Source organism: Podarcis vaucheri (assembly GCF_965113315.1).
Source record: "Podarcis vaucheri genome assembly, chromosome: 8".
Taxonomy (NCBI): Eukaryota; Metazoa; Chordata; class Lepidosauria; order Squamata; family Lacertidae; genus Podarcis; species Podarcis vaucheri.
In genome coordinates this window covers 65,656,079-65,667,943 of record NC_138766.1, presented here as the reverse complement: position 1 = coordinate 65,667,943, position 11,865 = coordinate 65,656,079, and positions in this window count along the sequence as shown.

The following is an 11,865-nucleotide window of genomic DNA, read 5'->3' as shown; positions in this document are numbered from 1 at the left end:
AAGAGAACTGTTTGCAAGAGGGCTTTCAAAACAGCCCCACTTTGGCTGCATGTGCCTGTTTCCTGCAGAGGAATCCACACGTGCAATAAAACTGCTTAGGAAATATGCTAGGGGTGCAGGCCACAGCAGAATTGAAAACAAGGTGGCCAAGGCCACTGAGGTTTCAAGATAGGAATAATAGATCTAATCTGGGGACCAGCTGGGTGGAGAGGAAGACAGAAGAACTGGCTACTTGCTCCAATGCTGGGCCAAAGCTGGGCGCTGGTAGACTTCTCACCATCTGTTATGGCCATGGCGATGGTGACAGCTGATGCAGGAGTTGGGGTTCTATCTGGAAAGAGGAATGATCTGGGTCCAGCTCAAGCAGTTGAGGCATCTGAATATAGACTGCATTTTTAATCAAGGCTTATATTGGCTTATATCTTGATCAGGTTCCTAAAATTCTAAAAATGAGCTTAAAGATTTTCAAATGTTTCATGCCAGGCAGAAGACAGCTGCTTAGAGAACCTTGGCAATGTTTTCCTCCTAGACAAGGGGCCCCCCTTGATTTATAGCAGAAAACAATTCTCAAAGTCGTAAAAAGGGAATTACAGGTTAAGAGCAAGGTTACATAGACCCAACATAATTAAGAGTTGGTAAATAGTAAAATAAAACCGTTAAACTTGAGCCACAGGACAAAAGGCCAAGAGCACATGGAAACAAAGCAACTGGCTGGAGAAGGGGGGAGTGTAAACAGGGGAAGAGGCTTTTTTCCTATTTTATTTTGAGGCTGTAAATTGTTCCTTCCTTTTTACTTTGAGGAAGTTTATCCTTCTAAAAAGCTATCTATGATAATGTATGAAATATGCTGGCTTAAATGTAATTATGCAAAGGATTTAAGAAATGCTAGATTCTTATTTCATATAGTTGTAAGAGTTGTATTTATCCTGAAATTAAGTCAGCCACCAGCCTAGCCCCCTGCCAGACAGGAGACGCCAATCGAGCACTCATGACAAATGGTTGTCAGGCCTTTGTTTAAAGACCTCCAAAAGGAGATATTTCATTGATGATGCATGAGAATATGAACCCAAGGTCTCTGACATCTGTTCAAGATAAAAATTTAAAATTATTAACCATCTGTTTTGGAGGGCAAGGAAGGCAAGAGGTGAGCTGGTAATTAAGGATCCTTGTTGAGACAAATGTAAGATATATGACTACTTATTTGTCATTTATAGATAGAAGAATATAGCTTTTTGCATCCCATAAAAGGCAATAGGATATGGGTGTATCTTTTGTGATTGGTTCTAGCAAACAACCAATAGAAATTTCAACCAGGCTGATTGGACAGAGGCAGCCACAGGAGGAGCAAAGGGGCTGGATTAAGGGAATATAAGTGCTGGCCATAATGGCAGGAGGCCAGGCCAGAGCTTGGTAACCATATACCACTGTGCCTCTCATTTATTTGTCTGACAAATAAATTATTATTTTAATTTCTCTGTTGCTGCGTTGAATATTTCATTCCAGCTAAGCGTTAACCACAAGCAGGGTGCTACACAGTCACTTTCCACAATATAGCAGCAGTCAAGTAAGTGGAAGCCATGGAACGGGAAGAGGTGGCAGCATCAGTGATGGTGGCAGGAATAGTTGGGGACTGAACTGCACAAGCAAATCATATTAAAAATGTTTACAACAGCAGCAAGCTGAAAAGTGTACGCTTTTTATTTCTTTTCTGTCTGTTGCCTTAATTATTTCTGGTGGGCTCCTGAATTGTGCCCCCCTCCCTCCCTCCTCCCCTACCCACAAACCACACACACACAGTCCCTCAGATTGCACAAGATCAGAAAACTACACAAGCAAACCACATAAAAAAATTCTACACTAGATATTGCGCAGCAATCTGAAAAGTGTGTGCCAAGAATTTACAATTGCTTTAATTTCTTCCTTGTTGATCCTGGCACACTCCTGAACAGAGGAGTGACGCCTTACATTCCCTGCCTCTTTTGATCCCTCAGATTTACATAAAACCAGAAAACTGCAAAAGTGTGTGGTAAGAATTTACAATTGCCTGACTATGTGCTTTTGTGCATTTTCTGGATGATGATAATAATAAAAATAATAATGTGCACAGTTACCTGTGTACATGCCCTGTCAGCACTTCATCAGCAAAACAGAACTAAGAAATTAGAAGGCAGGGACAAATGCAAAAGGGAGCACATACCAGTATGAATGGGAAAGACCAAAGCTGTTCCTCATATACAAATGATTGCGGGTGTGGACTATTCTGGCCTAATTCAAATGGGGAGAAAGTAGATTCAAAGCTAAGTAAAATGCTCAAATGTGGACAGTTAGACTTACAAAACAGGGCACCTCCGAACACATTCTGAGCCTAGGAATGTGAACAGATCTCACAGTCAAATTATGTTCTTGCAGCCAAACCTACCAGGACCCTGAGATAATCTTCTGAGGCCCTCCTTCATGTTCCTCCTCCTCGAGAGGTCAGGAGGGTGGCAACATGAGAACGGGCCTTTTCTGCAGTGGCTCCCTGTCTGTGGAATCCTCTCCCCAGGGAAGCTGGCCTGGCGCCTTCATTATACAGCTTTAGGAGCCAGGCAAAAACATTCCTTTTTAACCAGGCCTTTGGCTGACCTGATCAACATCCTATACCCTTTTAACATGTGGCTCTTTTTTTTTTGGGGGGGGGGGTATTATTGGGTTATTGTTTTTAATTTACTTTAATTTTATTTTTATTTTATATATTGTGATCTTTTTTGTGAACTGCTCTGAGACCTCCAGATATAGGGCGGCGTATAAATTCAATAAATAATAATAATGGACAATCAATGGCTAATAGCCATGATGGCTATGTTCTCTCTCAGAGGCAGGATACCTATGAATACTAGCTGCTTGGAATCGCTGGTGCACAGAGTGCTATTGTATTGATGTCCTGCTTGCAGACTTCTCAAATGTATCTGTTTGGCCACTGCGAGAACAGGATGCTGGAGCAGATGAGCTTCTGGTCTGATCCAGCAGGCTCTTTTTATATTCTGGTTACCCCATGCTTCTCCACTTGTGGAGAAAGCACTTTGTTATAGTTAAATAACTGGGAGACAGGCTCCCTTTTGATCTACTGCAAATCACCCAGAGGTCTACCAGTAGATCCTGATCTACAATCTGACACTTGTGATCTACATGATGCTGGTAACACCCAGTATGTGCGCACATTCACAGCCATATAAGCTGTGTAACATCCCTGAGAGAGAGATTGAATAATAATAGTAGATTCTATAAGATAATATTTTACAATTCCTGTTTTCATTATTAGATGCCCAGTTCTTCCAAGCATATAGGAAAGAGGCGGTAACATGGGGAGGCCAGGATGTGACCTTGCAGGCAGGGAAAATCATTGACGTATGAGAGCAGGATGTGGCAGACACAAATAAAAAGTATAAAGTGCTTATGTGTGAGGGAGGTAATATTACCCAGTGCTTGTGATGAGAAATCTCTGTCCAAACTCATTTACAACTCTGTCAGTTTAAGCCTTTGGGACACTGTCTGAGGAATACAGACACCATTAATCCTAAAGTTACATTTGTTTGCGGGTAAGGTAGTTACGTTATCATTCTCAAATTGTCAACAGAGCTCAACAGCACTTGAATGCCTGCTTTGCACCACCACTGCAGGCTATAAGTGCAATTATCTTTTCCTACAAAGGTTGCAATTATCCATTTTTTATAAAAAGCGAACACAAAACAAGCAATAGAAACCATCTCAGAAGCAAGCCAGTAACCATCTCTGGAGGAAAAGAAATGAAGGTGAATGAGATTATTGTTTTCCCCTTCAATTTAAGAGTTTCAATTTCCCTTGCATGACAGGGTCTTTTGAAGATTATCATCTCTGGGAAATTATTTTTTTAAGAGTTTGCACATAGCTATGAGCCACAAAATTAAAAGACAGCTGTATATTGCAACCACCCAAAGGGCTGCTGTTTAATGCTACAGAACTGCTCTCCTGATGAGTAACTTCTGCCCAGAGCCTTGTATGCTCTGACTTATATACCTGGGTTGTGCTCAGAATTTTATCTGGTGCTACCAGCCTTGCAATACTCTTGTTCCAAGGTGTGGTCGTCAGTAGAAGGGTTCCTTGGACAAGTTGTTGTTGTTGTTTTAAACCTACGATCTGGGAAAAGGGATCTTCTCAATTTTCCCTAAATGGCCTGTTCAGGATCAGCAATGTGCAGACTATTTAGGGTGAATGGATTTTGAGCATGCAACATCACTGGCAAAGCATTTTTTTTTAAGAGTTATTATATTGTGCATGTATTTTAGAGCCACTTTGGTGGCTTTTAATGTGTGTTTACATATGCATCTTCACATGCATATAACATTTAGGTTTTTGGAGGCCCTTTGGGGCCCGTTAACACATATTGCTGGAGGGAATTCCAGAGTTTATGCACTGTGTGAAGAAATCCTTCATTTTGTCTTTCCTGAATGTTCTAGAATTCAGCTTAATTAGCTGACCCTTCCTTTTAGTATCATTTCCCCAATTCCTGTTTTGGCTTAAGTGAAAAGCCTCAAACATTGTAAGCTTTTCTCCTAGGGAGTTTTTCAGGCCCTTTGATCATTTTAGTTGCCCTTTCCTGCACCTTTTCAAGCTCTACAAACGACCTTTTTGAGATGTACAAGGTTCAAACTGTCCCTTCTCCCCATCTCTAACCTTTATTATGTGGCCTGAATACAGATAGGTTCTTAATCAGTACTAAAATGTGCCCATTAATACTAGATTGGGCCAATTTGTTCAGGAGTAGAGAGTGACTCAAGAAAGGCAGCATAGATTTCTCCTCACTCCTGCAAGGTGGCAACGTACAAAATGTTGTCGACTGTATCCAAGCATCCTCCACAGATGCCTGACCTTCCTTTCCTCAGAGTTGTTCACGAAAGCAGATTCTGCAATTGACTTAGACAGTGGAACTGTAGTGGCAGGTTACATCTAATCAAGGAGCATTTTATTTTTCTGTCAGCCACGACTCTTTCTTTCTCAAGTGTCACTTGTGTTGGAAATGTTATTAAGATACAGGAAATTATTCAAAGCACACTAAAAAGAACTGCTTCAGCTATCTATTCTGTTGGGGTTTTTAGATACAGAGCCTAGTTATTTTCAGCCACGCAGGTGTCAGTTTGTTAAAGGCAATTGTTTTGGAAAAGCCAATTATTCTGAGCGCTGTATATAAATTTCAATCCTCACTTCCAATTTGCATACAGCTGCAGCAATTCGTACTTGCATTAGTTAAAATTTAAGGTTACTTCTCTGATGACAGCCAGAGAAGTTTTAAACCAGCTTGTGTGAGCTGTTTATGAATCAGATTATTAGGTTTTCCAAACAGCTAATGTTTATCAGCATAATAGAGACGTAAACAGCAGTCCGGATGAGCTTCACAAATGGCTGGGTATGACCTTTTGTTCTCTTTTAAACCAGAATTCACTTTTGTATTTCAAAAAGAAGCATAAAGATTAGGCTAGTAACAAAACTGCACTAAATAAGAGTTTACATTTTAGGACAGTTGCAGAAATATATTATTTTGTGCATGAACACCAGCAATTCCTGGGAGAGGGGGGCATGTATTTGATTTGTCCACCTGGCTCCTTCCAGATGTTATGGAGCACAAGACTCACTATTCCAAAACATGTGGAGGAGATCAGGTTGTTGAGGGTTTAAAGCACACACTAAACAAATTTATCTTTTGCACAAGATGCATTTCAGCCTTATCAAACTTTTTGTAAGTTGCTGGACATACAAAGCTGGCTCATACATATTGAGTATGATGCAGTGGCTAGACTAGGAAGATGTGGGTTCAAATTCCTGCTTGGCCACAAAGTTCACTGGCTCACTGCCTAACCTACTTCAGAGGAGGGTGGACCATGCTGCAGGCCACACAGAGCTACTTGGACGAAGGGTAGGATCAAAATTAGATAGCTAGATCTATGGCTTGACTATTTAGCCAACTACCTCAGCATTGTTGTCTCTGCCCATCACTCTCCAAGCTCTCCGTCAAGTAGCTTTTCTTTGCCAGGGAGGAAAGAATGCAAGAAGATTCCTGATAGGTCCTCACACCAAAGGCTTATCTACCATCCTGTTCTACAGGGAACCAGGCAGAGGGCCTTCTCGGTAGTGGCGCCCGCCCTGTGGAACACCCTTCCAGCAGATGTCAAGGCGATAAACAACTACCTGACATTCAGGAGACATCTTAAGGCAGCCCTGTTCAGGGAAGTTTTTAACGTGTGATATTTAATTGTATTTTTGGTTTTTATGGAAGCCGCCCAGAGTGGCTGGGGAGGCCCAGCCAGATGGGCGGGGTATAAATAATAAATTATTATTATTATTATTATTGCAGTGGCAAGAGGGGTCCACAAGCCAAATTTAAGTGCAATAGCCCCCTCTAGCTGCCCTTCCCCAGAAACTACAGTAGTATTCAGAGGCATGCTATCTCTGATTCTGGAGGTAATCTACCACCCATAGAATTAAGGAATAAGGTGCCTCTGAGCACATGCTTGGTCCAGGAGGAGAGAGGGAGAGCATTCCATTGTGCAAGGAAGCATCTTTGCTCTGATGGAAGGATAGACTTCGTGCTATGTTGGATTCCACTCTGGTCTCCCACCCACAGGCTTTCTTCATCTCAGCAGTCCAATTTAGAATTGAAGGAGCTTCCTTGTTCTTGCTATTGATTCACTGCAAATCACCCAGATATCTACCAGTAGATTCCAATATACTTTCTGCCCACCCTCTGCCTTACAACATCTGAACAGCATCAGAGAATGGTATCAGATAATGCCTAAAGGAAGCGTGCATGAGTTGTGCTGAAACCTGACAGCCACTGTTTAAAACCATATAATGGTCTGATGTGCCACAAAGTTAAGGGCACAGTAAATCAGGAAAATAAATGCTGAAGCTATTCTTCCTAATTAGTGAATGTCTTCACAGTGCTCCAGTTTGGGGTGGTTAAAATGTCACCTTGTTTACTGAAATAAACCAACAATTAAACTTAATGCAATACAACAGAGGAACCATGACTACTTCAGGTATTTGTGTGACACATGGGAGCACTTAGCACCTCAACTCAGTGCTAGTGTAAAGAGGAAATCATAGCTTACCACCTTCGGGGAATTTCTTTGAAATGTGGAGAATGTAGAGAAAACCTGGCAACGGTGAATTGCAATTCACATTGAGCATCAGAGCTTGTAAGAGGAATAAGAAGTTCATTGTTTTGAATCACAGCAAAGCTCAAGGTCAAACAGGACAGAAGGTCCTGTTTCCAGTATTAACGGGAACTGGCTAAATTGCTGGTCTGTTCTTCCAAGCTACCTGTCCTACAGGGAAGGTGGAAACCAAGGGAAGTACCAAACTGCTTGAGGTTGTAGCCCTACAACAAATGAGCCCACTTAAGGATCTGATGGGAAAACAATCTGACTATTCAAGGCTGAAGCTTCAGCCACAAAGCCTTCTTTTGTAAGACAAACACACTTCATGGGTGTATAAAAAGCATGGAGGAAATAAAATTTGAGTTTCAAGGTCATTTCAAAGGACAATGGAAATAAAACCCAATCTGAACCACAATGCCATCTTGAGCACACAATGATATACAAGTATGTATGCTAGATCCGATTTTAAGTCTTCCAGTAGTTATCCCCCATTATACTGACTTGTCATGGCCCTGAAACAGCATTAGCATCAAGATTCATTTCCTCCTACAATACCTTGAAGGGTATTTTTTCAGCAATTTTTTATACCTGTGACTTGGATGGTGTTTTCCTTAAAATGGTCTGTAGTCCAAATACAAAATCTGGATAGGTTAGAATTCACATTTAATTTCTGTTTTACATTCTCTTGTGCTCTGGTGCAGTTAGATAATTTTAAACACTGGATTTAGGGCTTATCCTAACCTTCCTTTTCCCCAGTTTCCCGGGGAAAACCCACAGTTTAGTGCTGAATCTTAACTAATGGCAATTGGGTTTTCCAGAAAGTGTTGATGGACCTTAAGTTTCTCACTTTAGGAAGCTTTCTCTTTATATGATAATGTATATTATTCAGTGGAGCCAGACAACAGGATGCATGAGCCCCCTGTTAAGCAAAGGAGGTTCCTGAATAATCCTAAAGATGGCCCAGTGGTGCTATAGCAATGACCAATAATAGCAGAAAAGGAAGTGAGTCACCATCAATCAACGCTCTGGTTGCCAGCCATTTTAATTTTAAAACACTTCTGACCCCTGGAAAAGGTGGCGGTGAGTTGAGCCAATCAGAGGACAATTTTGGGTTCTAGGGACCAATGAAAGAAATGAAGAGGCTCATCCTCACTATGATGCACTCAATGACCTCAGAACCCAGGGTCATCTGATTGGCTGAGCACACTGCCACTCTCACCCTGGGATCAGAGATGCTTCAAATTAAAATGACAAGCAAACTACAGCCTTGGATGAGCTGGTCACGTGACACTTTACTAGGCACTATGCACTAGCCAACCTGCCATTTTGCTACCCACCCCGGGGAAGAGAAAATGGTTGATTCTGCCACTGAGGGGACCATGAAAGATTAAGAAGAAAGCACAGGGGGCAGCAGTAGGAAGGGAAGAAAAGTGGGTGATCTGTGTGAAGGTCTGTGAATGTATTTTATTTGGTGGATCCCCAAACCTGGGAGTACCTCCAGTAAGATGAGGCAATGCTATGACAGACTGGAATTTTAACAGAAAGGGTTTCATTACGACTAAGGTTATCCTAATCTGGCACCAACATGTCAATGTTTTGTCGCTGTTTATTTATTTCAGCACCCACACCTGGCATACGATACCCTTCCAACCCATATGCATCTCTCAGGGCAACTTGCAACAATAAGAACATTAAATAATCAAGGACAATAAATAAAGCAAAACAACAGTATCCAAAAATTGGAGACAGGCTCAGCTCAGCAGATTGAAAAAATGGCACGTCTACTGGTATACGTAACTTGTACCTCAGAATGTGGTGGCCTGTTCCCCTATCCCGTAACATTTTGGCAGGTTATCCACTTCTGTCTGAAGAAAAGGAAATAGAGTTTTGCAAAATTTGGACATGATGCACATATTACTAGTGGGTGTTTCATACTTGTATGGTATCCACCAGGCACCACAGATCTCTGATCTCTGATGGGCTCAGTGGCGTTCTTCAGTCCTTCTCCGTCCCTGAGCTGCTCTCCAGAAAAGGAAACTATAACGCAGTAATTCTGAATGACAATAATGCTAATGGCTAATGGCTTTTCCACCTCACAGGGCCCTTTCATCAGCTGAAACCACCTGAAATATTACAGGCTTCACACAACAGGTATGGTTGACTTTGAAATCGGAACATCTGCTTCCTACATTTTATCTTTCCCACTTCAGTCCCAACAGCCTGCCTGCTCCAGTGAAGCTGCTCCAGCCTCAGCCCATCTCTGTTTGAGCCTCTAGCTTTCATCTCTCTTCCTCCGAACTGCCTTTGAAATTTAGTTTTGGAGTACAGCGTCTGCCAGAATGCATTTCTGATTGAGTTTAGTCTTGCCAGCCCTGCTTCTGCCAAGGTTGCCTAACCCTCATAGTCCTGAGTCCTGTCAGCATAGTATTTAGTGGTTGTGAGAAAGAAAAAGGTATCTCTGATATCTAATGCTCCCTTAACAATGATCTCAAAACTCCCTTTCTCCGTTCTGCTTTCAGTGCCTAAGTCCTCATTCTGACCTACCTAAACCTCCGACCAGTTTCCATACATTTTCAGTGTAGATGCTGTGCCATGTCAACTTAAAGGCATGGATCAACAGTAAACTAGTAGCACAGCCAATTCCACGGAGGTATCAAAAAGTAGACACCTCTGCTGGGAATGTGGAAAAGGTTAATGGCTTTCAAGAAGTGCCATATTTTCCTCTCAAGGGTCCTTTTGTTGTTGTTGCATGGAGCAGAAAATCTCTCTTTTTCTCCTCTCTCCTTCAGATGCCTGCACACTTTCTGCTACCCGGAGAAGCTTTTATGGGAGGGAAGCATAAATAAATTTTTAAAAAGCAAATCAAACCCAGTATTTAACTTCAGACAAAAAACGAACAAAGTGCAGTTGCCTTATTTGCTACTGACTATGAATGCCTTTTCCAAGTTTTAAATAAATACCTTTGTAATACTTTTGTTTCTTAGCTCCCCTCCTTTCTGATAAGCATAGGTGCAGCTTTCAAAAAATAAGTGCAGAACCACTCGTTTTACAAAACCCACAAAAAACAACAACACCACAGGCTAAAATTATTATTATTTATAGCAATGCCAACAGAAGTTATTTAGGGCTGCATTTATGACAAGCAGTGCTTCCAAAAGAACCTTGAAATCAGGAATGCTTTTTCCTTCCTTCTGAAAACCTACCCTAGTGGGGAGCTGCAGTGGAAAACACTGAAAGCCAGACACCTGTAAGACCGGAGAGATGTGTTTAACCTTTAGAACAGAAGCTTCTTCTTCTACCCCTGCTCCCGTATGTTAGATCTGGAAACATTCAGCACTGGGTATCTGGATAAGTAGGCGAAGGCACATGTCCCTTTACTCTGTACCTGGTGTGCCTCCACCACTGGTTTGGAAAGCGGTGTGCGCAGCACGTCAATCACAATCCACATCTAGTCCTTGGAATATACTGCATTAGATCTGCTTCCCCACAAACTGAGAAAAGGAATGACTTAGCTGTGTTTTAAGCTGTGTTTAAGCAGCCACAATCTCACAGATAACCATCACTCCTTCTCCCTTGAACTAGAATTAGTACATTCCTGACACGCAGTATTGTGGAGCAGCAAAGTCACCCCAATAAGTTCCAGCCGTAGTTTGTGAGTGTCCCTCTGTATGTAAAAATATGTGTTAAATAACCAACCTAAAGTCTAGGGAACTGCTGCAATTAAACCCAACATACTGTAGCTAGAGCTAGAGGAGGGTGCCCAGCCATTAAGTATCTATTATTCCTTCTTCTCTCGCTCTCCCCAACTTCAGTGCCTTTTATGCGCCTCTCTTTCAATTATGGACTCTGCAAATTCCCTGGAGGAAGAGAAGCCCACAGAGGCATACAGCTTAGTTCCTTTTATTTGTTTGTTGTTCGTTACATTTTTATCTGTCCCCTCCTCAAAGGAGCTTATAATCATAGAATTGTAGAATTGGAAGTCACCCTGAGGGTCATCTACTGTAGTCCAACGCCCTGCAACGCAAGAATCTCAACTAAAAAAATCCACGACAGATGACCACCCAACCTCTGCTTAAAAACCTCCAAGGAAGGAGATTCCACAACCTCTTGAGGGAGTCCACTCCACTGTCGAACAGCTCTCAGGGCTGCGTACATTCCACCAGCAGCAGCATTTTCAGTTCATTTGGTTAACGGACAGTGAATGGCAAGAGGTTGCCCAGTGCGCTTTGTGGTGGAGTGTGGTCCTGTATGCAATGTAATTAGAAACTATGAGTCCTCCTACACAACATTTCCTAGAATCACTAGAGTAGTTTGAGGGCTGATGCCTTCAAATGAGTGGACTAATTTGATTTTTCTCCTGTGTTTTCCCAGTCCAAGTCCAACACTCTAAGCACAGCTCCACAAACAAGGAATAAATCACTGCTGTGCTTCAGCCTGTTACCAAAATGCCTTTAAAATAACATGCATTTAATTTCAAATACCCCCTCACACCCCACAATGTCTTCCAGCAGATCTTGGAAATAGTTACAACCATTATTGTTGGTTGTGTTTATAACACTGGAATGGACCCTGCTTCCAAATGTTCTTTTTTCTTCCACTTAGGATTTCTGTTTTCTTCTATGTACTATGAAGCATGCAGGATAAATTAATCCCTTCTGTAATAACCACTTTCCAATTGGCGTAATAGCCAGTT